Source organism: Anomaloglossus baeobatrachus, chromosome 8 (genome assembly GCF_048569485.1).
Source record: "Anomaloglossus baeobatrachus isolate aAnoBae1 chromosome 8, aAnoBae1.hap1, whole genome shotgun sequence".
Taxonomy (NCBI): domain Eukaryota; kingdom Metazoa; phylum Chordata; class Amphibia; order Anura; family Aromobatidae; genus Anomaloglossus; species Anomaloglossus baeobatrachus.
The window spans coordinates 63019629-63033262 of NC_134360.1; the positions used below are offsets into that span (position 1 = coordinate 63019629).

A 13634-nucleotide genomic window follows, 5' to 3' on the forward strand; every position below is an offset into this window, starting at 1 on the left:
TTCAAAATAGTAATACAGGCAACTCCCTGCTGTACGTCTCAAATTATAGTATTCCATTTTGAATCCATATGGATTTATCAGTTCTATTTCTAATCATATTTGTATATATACTCTTTTTAGCTATATTATAGTCAGTATAATTTTAATGGATATCTCATAATTATCCAATAATAACCAACGTACAGCAGGGATCCCTTGTATAATTGATAACATATACATAACAAGTATTATGTGCATCCCTAAATATTAGTATACAGAAAATTTCTCCAAAATTGGTCATTAATAAATTCCTATTTACTAGAGCAAGGAGATAAAAAATGTAATTGATATTCTCCACTAATCTGGATAATGCCAAAGGCATTCTTTCTCTATTATTATGACGTTATAGGATATTAAACAGATAAGTCCTTTAAAATCTAGGTGGGCAGGAAGCAACTAAAGGAGAGCAGCTCGTTAAGTCCTCCTGGAGATAGGGAACCCATTTTAAAAATCCATGCAGATTCTTTCTGTAATAGAACTCTGTCGAAGTCCCCTCCCCTTGGATTATGTCTTACTACTTCAAGTACAGAGAATCGGATATGTTTTATATCACCATGATGTACAGAATTTATATGTCGGGAGATTGGAGTATCCCTTTTATTCCGTATATCGGATAGGTGCTCCCCCACTCTTCTCCGAAATTCTCGTATAGTTTTTCCTACATAATCAAGGGGGCAGTTGCAGGTGGCTCTATAAATAACCCCTGCAGTTTTACAATTACTGAATTCTCGCAGAGTGAAGATTTTTCCTGTTGCTGCACTTTTTACAGTTTTGCATGAATCCATAGAATCGCAATAACTACAGGTCCCGCAGCGGAACATACCACGTATCTGCCTATCTAGCCAGGTCCCTGACGGACGGGGTCCTTGATACATGCTATGTATGAGTCTGTCTCCTATGGTCTGACCCCTCCTATAGGTAATGCTTGGAGTTTTTGAAATAAATTTGGCCAGGTCTCTATCTGCCTTTAAAATATTCCAATATTTTTTAATAATACCAAATATCCGTTCAGATTGAACATCAAAAGTGCCAATAATACGTGTAATATTCGAGTCCTCTTTCTTTTTTGAAGACATAAGCATATGCCTATCACTATCTCTAGCATACGCATAAGATTGTTGTAAGATTCTTTTTGGGTACCCTCTGTCCAGGAATCTTCCAAACATATCTGAGGCCTGTATTTTAAAATCTACATCCCTAGAGCAGTTTCTGCGCACTCTCAGAAACTGCCCTTTTGGAATCCCTCTTTTTAGAGGGATGGGATGATGACTATCCCATTTTAGCAGGGAGTTAGTGGCCGTTAGTTTACGATATGTTGCTGTATGAATCTTGCCCCTTTCATCTTTTGAAATAATCAAATCCAAAAAGGTAATGGAATTAAAGTCATATGAATAGGTGAATCTCAGCCCCAGCGCGTTCTCATTAAGACTAATAATAAATCGTTCAAAATCAACAGCCGATCCATTCCAGAAGATGAGAATATCATCAATGTATCGGACCCATAGTCCGATACATTGATGAAAGGTCTCATCTTCCCCCCCCAAAAACCACCGTTTCCTCCCACCAGCCCAGGAATATATTAGCATAACTGGGGGCACATGGGCTCCCCATAGCTGTACCCCTGAGCTGGTGGAAGTATTTGGCGTTAAACAAAAAATAATTATGATGAAGAATAAATGATAGTAATCCTTCAATAAAGATATTATGCCCATTACAGTCAATTGATCGTGTCTTAAGGAAAAAATCCACTGCTTGAATTCCAAGGTCATGGGGAATGGAGCTATAGAGCGCTTCAACATCAATAGAGGCTAGAATAGTATCCGAGCCTACATTTATGTCCTCTAAGATCTGTAAAAGATGAGGGGTATCACGGACATAAGATGGCAATGAGACAGCAAAGGGCCTTAATACCTTATCAATATAAATGCCGATGTTTTGGGACATTGAATTAATGCCTGCAACGATAGGCCTACCCTTTAAAGGGTCTAGGCCTTTATGCACTTTCGGTAGTGCATAGAAAACAGGGATTACAGGACAGTGTGGTACCAAAAAATCAAATTCATTAGCAGAGATTATTTTATTTTGTTTGGCATCACTAAGTAGGGGGAGAAGAGAATCCATATAGGCTTTAGTCGGATCAGAAGGTAGTTTTTCATAAGTGTCTTTATCGTCAAGCAGACGTTGACACATTTCAAGGTATTTAGAGTGATCTAGAACCACGAGATTGCCTCCTTTATCTGATTTTTTGATTATGAGTTGATCATTTTTAGACAGCTGATCAAGCGCCATGGATTCTTTCTTAGTAAGATTATACTTAATATTAGAATGCCATTGCGGAATCTTGCACACTTCATCTTGAACTAATTTCAAGAAAATATCTACACTGGTGCAATTATTTATCGGGGGTGATTTTTTGCTAGGCCTTTTAAGAATGGTAAAGGGGCCTTCCCCTTTCTTTTTAGTGCTGTCTTTAAGGAGGTCTGTCAGGGTCTGAAAACATTCATAATCTTCCTCATTAATACCGAGAACTTTACATTGCTCTTTATTATTGTGTTCAAAAAATAATTTCCATTTTAATTTTCTACCAAATAATTCTAGATCTTTTATCCAGCCAAAGCAGTCAAAGTGATTGGTAGGGATATAATTTAAACCCTTAGATAGAACCATATATTCATCGCCTGAGAGTGGATAGTCAGATAGATTCAGAATCCGCCCCTGGCTTGATGGGCCCTGGTATGTGGATAATAACCCCCTACATGTCTCTGTTCCAAAAAAGATGATCCAGAGGGACCAGACGAAGAGGGAGGGGGTCCATGATAACCAAAGTGACCTCCCCTCCTCCTTCTCTGTTTTTTTGGGCCAAGCCATGTATGTTGAACCCGATTCGAGGGTTCCACAGATGTATTAGTACTGACTCTTGGTCTCTCTGAGTCAGACGTATCTAAATCTGAGGAGGATATTACAGATTGTTGCCTAATAGGGAATTGATATGCCTTATCCTCCTTAAATTCGGCGAGATCCCTCACAAATTGCGAGTGCTTCCTTTCTTTTAAATTATTTTGAAACCGCTCAATAGAGGTTTGCAGTATACCCTCTCTCCTAGTAAAGTCAGGATCACTTTTTAAACGTAAAATATTATCTATACTTTTATTCAGAGTAACCGTGGACTCTGTATAAAGTTTCTTCTCCTCCTCCAACAATAAATTCATCAGTCTAAGGGAAGATGATATTGACTCTTTCCGCCAGAGACTGAGGAACTGTTCTGATGATGTTCTAGGGGATGGATGAATATTGATCCTCAACCCTTTAGGAACAATTTGATGTTTAAGGTAGTTTTCCAGACCTTTTATTTCCCACCAAGAACGGATATTATTTTTATAATTCACAAGCAGTTCCTTGAAGGAGTCCTTCAATGTTAATCCAGTATTTCCTGATGATAATTCATTAGTGGAGAAGACTAGATTTGCTTCCTCAGCCCAATCTGATGTGTTGACAGGCCCTGTCAAAAATCCCGCCATAATTTAGATATCTAGCATAGTATATAATTGGCTCTTAGGCCTAGGGAATATATATCATCAGTATCAAACAAATATATTCCCAATTATAAATTTATTTTTAATATAAAAGATTAACAAACAACCACACCTACAGTGAGTTAATTATAGTACATATACAGCCTTGGATATCAAGGACAGAATTCACATACGATAATTCATATAAATACAGACTGCTCACTCAGGGGTAATGGATAGTGCTCCACAGATAACTTAACTTATGGACTTATATGTTCTTTTCCATTATATTCATGGCAGATGCCACTATAATTCAAGTAGGTCCAAAGAAATCAAGGCATATAGAATCCAGTCCCAGTGTATTGAGAGTGAGTATTTTCCATCAAGTCTGTTTAGATAATCTTCACCTCTAGATAATCTTCACCTCAACGCGTTTCCCCACATGAATTACTGTGGTTCATCAGGAGGCTACAAAAAGCAAAATACAGTCTATCAGGTATAAGCATTTGTATCGTTTAAGATGACACATGCATGTGTGGAGGATAAACACTGACACTGACAGTCAATAAATACATAGTATCTACTTGCCATAATAAAGAATCAAATGGGTATGCAGATCCACAGCGTCTTTCCTTAATGGAATCGGCAGCAGCACAGAGAACTCCTGTATAGATAACAGCCGCTTCCGTCCCTGGAGGCACTATGGATCTGCATATCCATGGGGTTTATAAAGCCAGCACAACCCAGATCAGCTGTGCGCCCTTAGGTAAGATGGGTTAAGCGCATCATATCAGCGCCATTGTATTTGCATACAGCGATGATACCGCTGCAGCTGTGCATCATGAATATCCAATAGTAGTGACGCCTGCGCGCATGCGCGATACACCGCAACCACCGCGCACGCGCGAACCGTCACCGTGACGTCAACGCGCATGCGCAGTGTATCGCACCCCACCGCGCAGGCGCACAGCCGCCGCATCTCCGATGGAAAAGTTATGACTATTACGTCTGTATACCACAATGAACCAATGAGGCTACATGCCGTATGGTAATCGTGGAGTCGTCCTTATGACGTTCGTACATATTGATGATACACCGCCACAGTTACACATCATGAATATCTAATAATAGTAATGATTGTGCGCATGCGCGAATCGCCATCATTACGTAAACGCGCATGCGCAGTGTATCATTTCCCCTGCACAGACGCACAGTTGTCACAGCTCAGATGATTTACGCCTGTGTATCGTAACTAAACCATCGCGGCTAAATGTCGTATAAAATTTAAGGTCATCATCATGACACTAAGGTATACTCATGATAGACCGCATTCTGCTGTATACACGCACAGCAGATGCAGACCGCACATATGTTCTCAAATATATATATCACACCATATCTCCATAGGGCCACAGAACCAATCTTTACATATATGTGTGTGCACAGCTATCCACCACTGTTGCCCATATATAAAACCGGGCTCTTTAGGAGCACATTTCAAAATAGTAATACAGGCAACTCCCTGCTGTACGTCTCAAATTCCAAGGGGAGGGGACTTCGACAGAGTTCTATTACAGAAAGAATCTGCATGGATTTTTAAAATGGGTTCCCTATCTCCAGGAGGACTTAACGAGCTGCTCTCCTTTAGTTGCTTCCTGCCCACCTAGATTTTAAAGGACTTATCTGTTTAATATCCTATAACGTCATAATAATAGAGAAAGAATGCCTTTGGCATTATCCAGATTAGTGGAGAATATCAATTACATTTTTTATCTCCTTGCTCTAGTAAATAGGAATTTATTAATGACCAATTTTGGAGAAATTTTCTGTATACTAATATTTAGGGATGCACATAATACTTGTTATGTATATGTTATCAATTATACAAGGGATCCCTGCTGTACGTTGGTTATTATTGGATAATTATGAGATATCCATTAAAATTATACTGACTATAATATAGCTAAAAAGAGTATATATACAAATATGATTAGAAATAGAACTGATAAATCCATATGGATTCAAAATGGAATACTATAATTTGAGACGTACAGCAGGGAGTTGCCTGTATTACTATTTTGAAATGTGCTCCTAAAGAGCCCGGTTTTATATATGGGCAACAGTGGTGGATAGCTGTGCACACACATATATGTAAAGATTGGTTCTGTGGCCCTATGGAGATATGGTGTGATATATATATTTGAGAACATATGTGCGGTCTGCATCTGCTGTGCGTGTATACAGCAGAATGCGGTCTATCATGAGTATACCTTAGTGTCATGATGATGACCTTAAATTTTATACGACATTTAGCCGCGATGGTTTAGTTACGATACACAGGCGTAAATCATCTGAGCTGTGACAACTGTGCGTCTGTGCAGGGGAAATGATACACTGCGCATGCGCGTTTACGTAATGATGGCGATTCGCGCATGCGCACAATCATTACTATTATTAGATATTCATGATGTGTAACTGTGGCGGTGTATCATCAATATGTACGAACGTCATAAGGACGACTCCACGATTACCATACGGCATGTAGCCTCATTGGTTCATTGTGGTATACAGACGTAATAGTCATAACTTTTCCATCGGAGATGCGGCGGCTGTGCGCCTGCGCGGTGGGGTGCGATACACTGCGCATGCGCGTTGACGTCACGGTGACGGTTCGCGCGTGCGCGGTGGTTGCGGTGTATCGCGCATGCGCGCAGGCGTCACTACTATTGGATATTCATGATGCACAGCTGCAGCGGTATCATCGCTGTATGCAAATACAATGGCGCTGATATGATGCGCTTAACCCATCTTACCTAAGGGCGCACAGCTGATCTGGGTTGTGCTGGCTTTATAAACCCCATGGATATGCAGATCCATAGTGCCTCCAGGGACGGAAGCGGCTGTTATCTATACAGGAGTTCTCTGTGCTGCTGCCGATTCCATTAAGGAAAGACGCTGTGGATCTGCATACCCATTTGATTCTTTATTATGGCAAGTAGATACTATGTATTTATTGACTGTCAGTGTCAGTGTTTATCCTCCACACATGCATGTGTCATCTTAAACGATACAAATGCTTATACCTGATAGACTGTATTTTGCTTTTTGTAGCCTCCTGATGAACCACAGTAATTCATGTGGGGAAACGCGTTGAGGTGAAGATTATCTAGAGGTGAAGATTATCTAAACAGACTTGATGGAAAATACTCACTCTCAATACACTGGGACTGGATTCTATATGCCTTGATTTCTTTGGACCTACTTGAATTATAGTGGCATCTGCCATGAATATAATGGAAAAGAACATATAAGTCCATAAGTTAAGTTATCTGTGGAGCACTATCCATTACCCCTGAGTGAGCAGTCTGTATTTATATGAATTATCGTATGTGAATTCTGTCCTTGATATCCAAGGCTGTATATGTACTATAATTAACTCACTGTAGGTGTGGTTGTTTGTTAATCTTTTATATTAAAAATAAATTTATAATTGGGAATATATTTGTTTGATACTGATGATATATATTCCCTAGGCCTAAGAGCCAATTATATACTATGCTAGATATCTAAATTATGGCGGGATTTTTGACAGGGCCTGTCAACACATCAGATTGGGCTGAGGAAGCAAATCTAGTCTTCTCCACTAATGAATTATCATCAGGAAATACTGGATTAACATTGAAGGACTCCTTCAAGGAACTGCTTGTGAATTATAAAAATAATATCCGTTCTTGGTGGGAAATAAAAGGTCTGGAAAACTACCTTAAACATCAAATTGTTCCTAAAGGGTTGAGGATCAATATTCATCCATCCCCTAGAACATCATCAGAACAGTTCCTCAGTCTCTGGCGGAAAGAGTCAATATCATCTTCCCTTAGACTGATGAATTTATTGTTGGAGGAGGAGAAGAAACTTTATACAGAGTCCACGGTTACTCTGAATAAAAGTATAGATAATATTTTACGTTTAAAAAGTGATCCTGACTTTACTAGGAGAGAGGGTATACTGCAAACCTCTATTGAGCGGTTTCAAAATAATTTAAAAGAAAGGAAGCACTCGCAATTTGTGAGGGATCTCGCCGAATTTAAGGAGGATAAGGCATATCAATTCCCTATTAGGCAACAATCTGTAATATCCTCCTCAGATTTAGATACGTCTGACTCAGAGAGACCAAGAGTCAGTACTAATACATCTGTGGAACCCTCGAATCGGGTTCAACATACATGGCTTGGCCCAAAAAAACAGAGAAGGAGGAGGGGAGGTCACTTTGGTTATCATGGACCCCCTCCCTCTTCGTCTGGTCCCTCTGGATCATCTTTTTTGGAACAGAGACATGTAGGGGGTTATTATCCACATACCAGGGCCCATCAAGCCAGGGGCGGATTCTGAATCTATCTGACTATCCACTCTCAGGCGATGAATATATGGTTCTATCTAAGGGTTTAAATTATATCCCTACCAATCACTTTGACTGCTTTGGCTGGATAAAAGATCTAGAATTATTTGGTAGAAAATTAAAATGGAAATTATTTTTTGAACACAATAATAAAGAGCAATGTAAAGTTCTCGGTATTAATGAGGAAGATTATGAATGTTTTCAGACCCTGACAGACCTCCTTAAAGACAGCACTAAAAAGAAAGGGGAAGGCCCCTTTACCATTCTTAAAAGGCCTAGCAAAAAATCACCCCCGATAAATAATTGCACCAGTGTAGATATTTTCTTGAAATTAGTTCAAGATGAAGTGTGCAAGATTCCGCAATGGCATTCTAATATTAAGTATAATCTTACTAAGAAAGAATCCATGGCGCTTGATCAGCTGTCTAAAAATGATCAACTCATAATCAAAAAATCAGATAAAGGAGGCAATCTCGTGGTTCTAGATCACTCTAAATACCTTGAAATGTGTCAACGTCTGCTTGACGATAAAGACACTTATGAAAAACTACCTTCTGATCCGACTAAAGCCTATATGGATTCTCTTCTCCCCCTACTTAGTGATGCCAAACAAAATAAAATAATCTCTGCTAATGAATTTGATTTTTTGGTACCACACTGTCCTGTAATCCCTGTTTTCTATGCACTACCGAAAGTGCATAAAGGCCTAGACCCTTTAAAGGGTAGGCCTATCGTTGCAGGCATTAATTCAATGTCCCAAAACATCGGCATTTATATTGATAAGGTATTAAGGCCCTTTGCTGTCTCATTGCCATCTTATGTCCGTGATACCCCTCATCTTTTACAGATCTTAGAGGACATAAATGTAGGCTCGGATACTATTCTAGCCTCTATTGATGTTGAAGCGCTCTATAGCTCCATTCCCCATGACCTTGGAATTCAAGCAGTGGATTTTTTCCTTAAGACACGATCAATTGACTGTAATGGGCATAATATCTTTATTGAAGGATTACTATCATTTATTCTTCATCATAATTATTTTTTGTTTAACGCCAAATACTTCCACCAGCTCAGGGGTACAGCTATGGGGAGCCCATGTGCCCCCAGTTATGCTAATATATTCCTGGGCTGGTGGGAGGAAACGGTGGTTTTTGGGGGGGGAAGATGAGACCTTTCATCAATGTATCGGACTATGGGTCCGATACATTGATGATATTCTCATCTTCTGGAATGGATCGGCTGTTGATTTTGAACGATTTATTATTAGTCTTAATGAGAACGCGCTGGGGCTGAGATTCACCTATTCATATGACTTTAATTCCATTACCTTTTTGGATTTGATTATTTCAAAAGATGAAAGGGGCAAGATTCATACAGCAACATATCGTAAACTAACGGCCACTAACTCCCTGCTAAAATGGGATAGTCATCATCCCATCCCTCTAAAAAGAGGGATTCCAAAAGGGCAGTTTCTGAGAGTGCGCAGAAACTGCTCTAGGGATGTAGATTTTAAAATACAGGCCTCAGATATGTTTGGAAGATTCCTGGACAGAGGGTACCCAAAAAGAATCTTACAACAATCTTATGCGTATGCTAGAGATAGTGATAGGCATATGCTTATGTCTTCAAAAAAGAAAGAGGACTCGAATATTACACGTATTATTGGCACTTTTGATGTTCAATCTGAACGGATATTTGGTATTATTAAAAAATATTGGAATATTTTAAAGGCAGATAGAGACCTGGCCAAATTTATTTCAAAAACTCCAAGCATTACCTATAGGAGGGGTCAGACCATAGGAGACAGACTCATACATAGCATGTATCAAGGACCCCGTCCGTCAGGGACCTGGCTAGATAGGCAGATACGTGGTATGTTCCGCTGCGGGACCTGTAGTTATTGCGATTCTATGGATTCATGCAAAACTGTAAAAAGTGCAGCAACAGGAAAAATCTTCACTCTGCGAGAATTCAGTAATTGTAAAACTGCAGGGGTTATTTATAGAGCCACCTGCAACTGCCCCCTTGATTATGTAGGAAAAACTATACGAGAATTTCGGAGAAGAGTGGGGGAGCACCTATCCGATATACGGAATAAAAGGGATACTCCAATCTCCCGACATATAAATTCTGTACATCATGGTGATATAAAACATATCCGATTCTCTGTACTTGAAGTAGTAAGACATAATCCAAGGGGAGGGGACTTCGACAGAGTTCTATTACAGAAAGAATCTGCATGGATTTTTAAAATGGGTTCCCTATCTCCAGGAGGACTTAACGAGCTGCTCTCCTTTAGTTGCTTCCTGCCCACCTAGATTTTAAAGGACTTATCTGTTTAATATCCTATAACGTCATAATAATAGAGAAAGAATGCCTTTGGCATTATCCAGATTAGTGGAGAATATCAATTACATTTTTTATCTCCTTGCTCTAGTAAATAGGAATTTATTAATGACCAATTTTGGAGAAATTTTCTGTATACTAATATTTAGGGATGCACATAATACTTGTTATGTATATGTTATCAATTATACAAGGGATCCCTGCTGTACGTTGGTTATTATTGGATAATTATGAGATATCCATTAAAATTATACTGACTATAATATAGCTAAAAAGAGTATATATACAAATATGATTAGAAATAGAACTGATAAATCCATATGGATTCAAAATGGAATACTATAATTTGAGACGTACAGCAGGGAGTTGCCTGTATTACTATTTTGAAATGTGCTCCTAAAGAGCCCGGTTTTATATATGGGCAACAGTGGTGGATAGCTGTGCACACACATATATGTAAAGATTGGTTCTGTGGCCCTATGGAGATATGGTGTGATATATATATTTGAGAACATATGTGCGGTCTGCATCTGCTGTGCGTGTATACAGCAGAATGCGGTCTATCATGAGTATACCTTAGTGTCATGATGATGACCTTAAATTTTATACGACATTTAGCCGCGATGGTTTAGTTACGATACACAGGCGTAAATCATCTGAGCTGTGACAACTGTGCGTCTGTGCAGGGGAAATGATACACTGCGCATGCGCGTTTACGTAATGATGGCGATTCGCGCATGCGCACAATCATTACTATTATTAGATATTCATGATGTGTAACTGTGGCGGTGTATCATCAATATGTACGAACGTCATAAGGACGACTCCACGATTACCATACGGCATGTAGCCTCATTGGTTCATTGTGGTATACAGACGTAATAGTCATAACTTTTCCATCGGAGATGCGGCGGCTGTGCGCCTGCGCGGTGGGGTGCGATACACTGCGCATGCGCGTTGACGTCACGGTGACGGTTCGCGCGTGCGCGGTGGTTGCGGTGTATCGCGCATGCGCGCAGGCGTCACTACTATTGGATATTCATGATGCACAGCTGCAGCGGTATCATCGCTGTATGCAAATACAATGGCGCTGATATGATGCGCTTAACCCATCTTACCTAAGGGCGCACAGCTGATCTGGGTTGTGCTGGCTTTATAAACCCCATGGATATGCAGATCCATAGTGCCTCCAGGGACGGAAGCGGCTGTTATCTATACAGGAGTTCTCTGTGCTGCTGCCGATTCCATTAAGGAAAGACGCTGTGGATCTGCATACCCATTTGATTCTTTATTATGGCAAGTAGATACTATGTATTTATTGACTGTCAGTGTCAGTGTTTATCCTCCACACATGCATGTGTCATCTTAAACGATACAAATGCTTATACCTGATAGACTGTATTTTGCTTTTTGTAGCCTCCTGATGAACCACAGTAATTCATGTGGGGAAACGCGTTGAGGTGAAGATTATCTAGAGGTGAAGATTATCTAAACGGACTTGATGGAAAATACTCACTCTCAATACACTGGGACTGGATTCTATATGCCTTGATTTCTTTGGACCTACTTGAATTATAGTGGCATCTGCCATGAATATAATGGAAAAGAACATATAAGTCCATAAGTTAAGTTATCTGTGGAGCACTATCCATTACCCCTGAGTGAGCAGTCTGTATTTATATGAATTATCGTATGTGAATTCTGTCCTTGATATCCAAGGCTGTATATGTACTATAATTAACTCACTGTAGGTGTGGTTGTTTGTTAATCTTTTATATTAAAAATAAATTTATAATTGGGAATATATTTGTTTGATATAGATCCGCCCCACATGCAGCACACGCAGTGTACACAGCCCTAGCCTTGGCAGCCTTGCGTTTTGAGGATGACATGTTGCTGCTTCCTCAGAGCGATCTGGGATATGCAGCCAGAAGCGACCTCACAGTGCAAGAAATACAATATCTATATATCTGTACACAGTACACCGATACACAGTGAGGCACTAGAGGGACCAGCACAGAAAAACCGCTTACCGCCCGCTTAAAAAGCGGGTGTGAGGTCGCCAGATAGCCCCCCAGTCCAGGTCTCCCAGAGCCTTGCGTCCTTCCTCCAGCCAGGCTGCATGTAATGGCTGCCGGCGTCCCGAGAGAGGAAGGGGGGCGGGCCCTGGGCGTTCCTGGCCAAGAGCGGGAAGCCTGCTTCCCTCTGTGCCAAGTGAGAGGGCTGGAGCATGTAAATCAGGCTCCAGCCCTCGTCGCTGCTAGCGAACAGCGTCTCTCCCCTACCCTGATTGACAGGGTGGGGGCGGGAACGAATCGGAGCTGCCGGCGTCCTAGGCCCAAAAAACCGGGGACTAAATTATAAACGCCGCCGCCGTAAAAGCGCGGTCGGCGTGTCCCCGGCGCACCACAAGTCACAGCAGCGCCGCCCGGTCCAGAGGGGGTCGGCGCTGCGTTCCCATAACACAAAAAGTCCCCCAGTAAACTGTAGGGACACTAACTCCAACGTTACGGTCCCCGGCGCACTACAACACCCAGCCAGCCCGGAGTGTGTCTGTGCCTGCCGGGGACACAGAGTACCTGTATGATGCAGGGCCCTGTCCCTGATCGTACTCCTGCTCCGTCTCCATCAGGTTCTAATGGGTCTGTGGATGGAGCCCGGCGTCAGAGCTGAGAGGCCGGCAGGATCCCACTTCCACAGAGCCCTACGAGGGGATGTGGAAGGAAAACAGCATGTGGGGCTCCAGCCCTGTACCAGCAATAGGTACCTCAACCTTACAACACCATCCAGGGGTGAGAAGGGAGAATGCTGGGGGCACTATATGTGCCCTCTTTTCTTCCATCCGAAATAGTCAGCAGCTACTGCTGACTAAAATCTGTGGAGCTATGCATGGAATGTCTGACCTCCTTCGCACACAAAGCTAAAACTGGAGAACCCGTGATACACGGGGGGGTATAGCCAGAGGGGGAGGGGCCTTGCACTTTTGGTGTAGTGCTTTGTGTGGCCTCCGGAGGGCAGTAGCTATACCCCAATCGTCTGGGTCTCCCAATAGAGCGCTGAAGAAATACATATATATATATATATATATATATATATATTACATGTGTGGTCAATACAAAGGACTGGCGCATGACTTATTTCTTCCAAAGACAATACTAAGGACCAGGGGGCACTCACTGCAAGTGGAGGAAAAGCGATTCCAACAGCTAAATAGGAAAGGGTTCTTTACAGTTGGAGCAGTCAGACTGTGGAATGCCCTACCACAAGAGGTAGTAATGGCAGATACTATAACACCTTTTAAAAAGGGGATGGATGATTCCTCAGTACACAACATTGTTGGT

The 13634-nt window shown here is 41.2% G+C and overlaps 1 protein-coding gene across 1 annotated transcript in view; it reads right to left on the minus strand.

Annotated features, from left to right (window-relative positions):
* Positions 1–13634, minus strand: part of GNL3 (G protein nucleolar 3) — a 94523-nt gene that overhangs the window by 10567 nt on the left and 70322 nt on the right. The gene's annotated exons all lie outside the window — the stretch shown is intronic.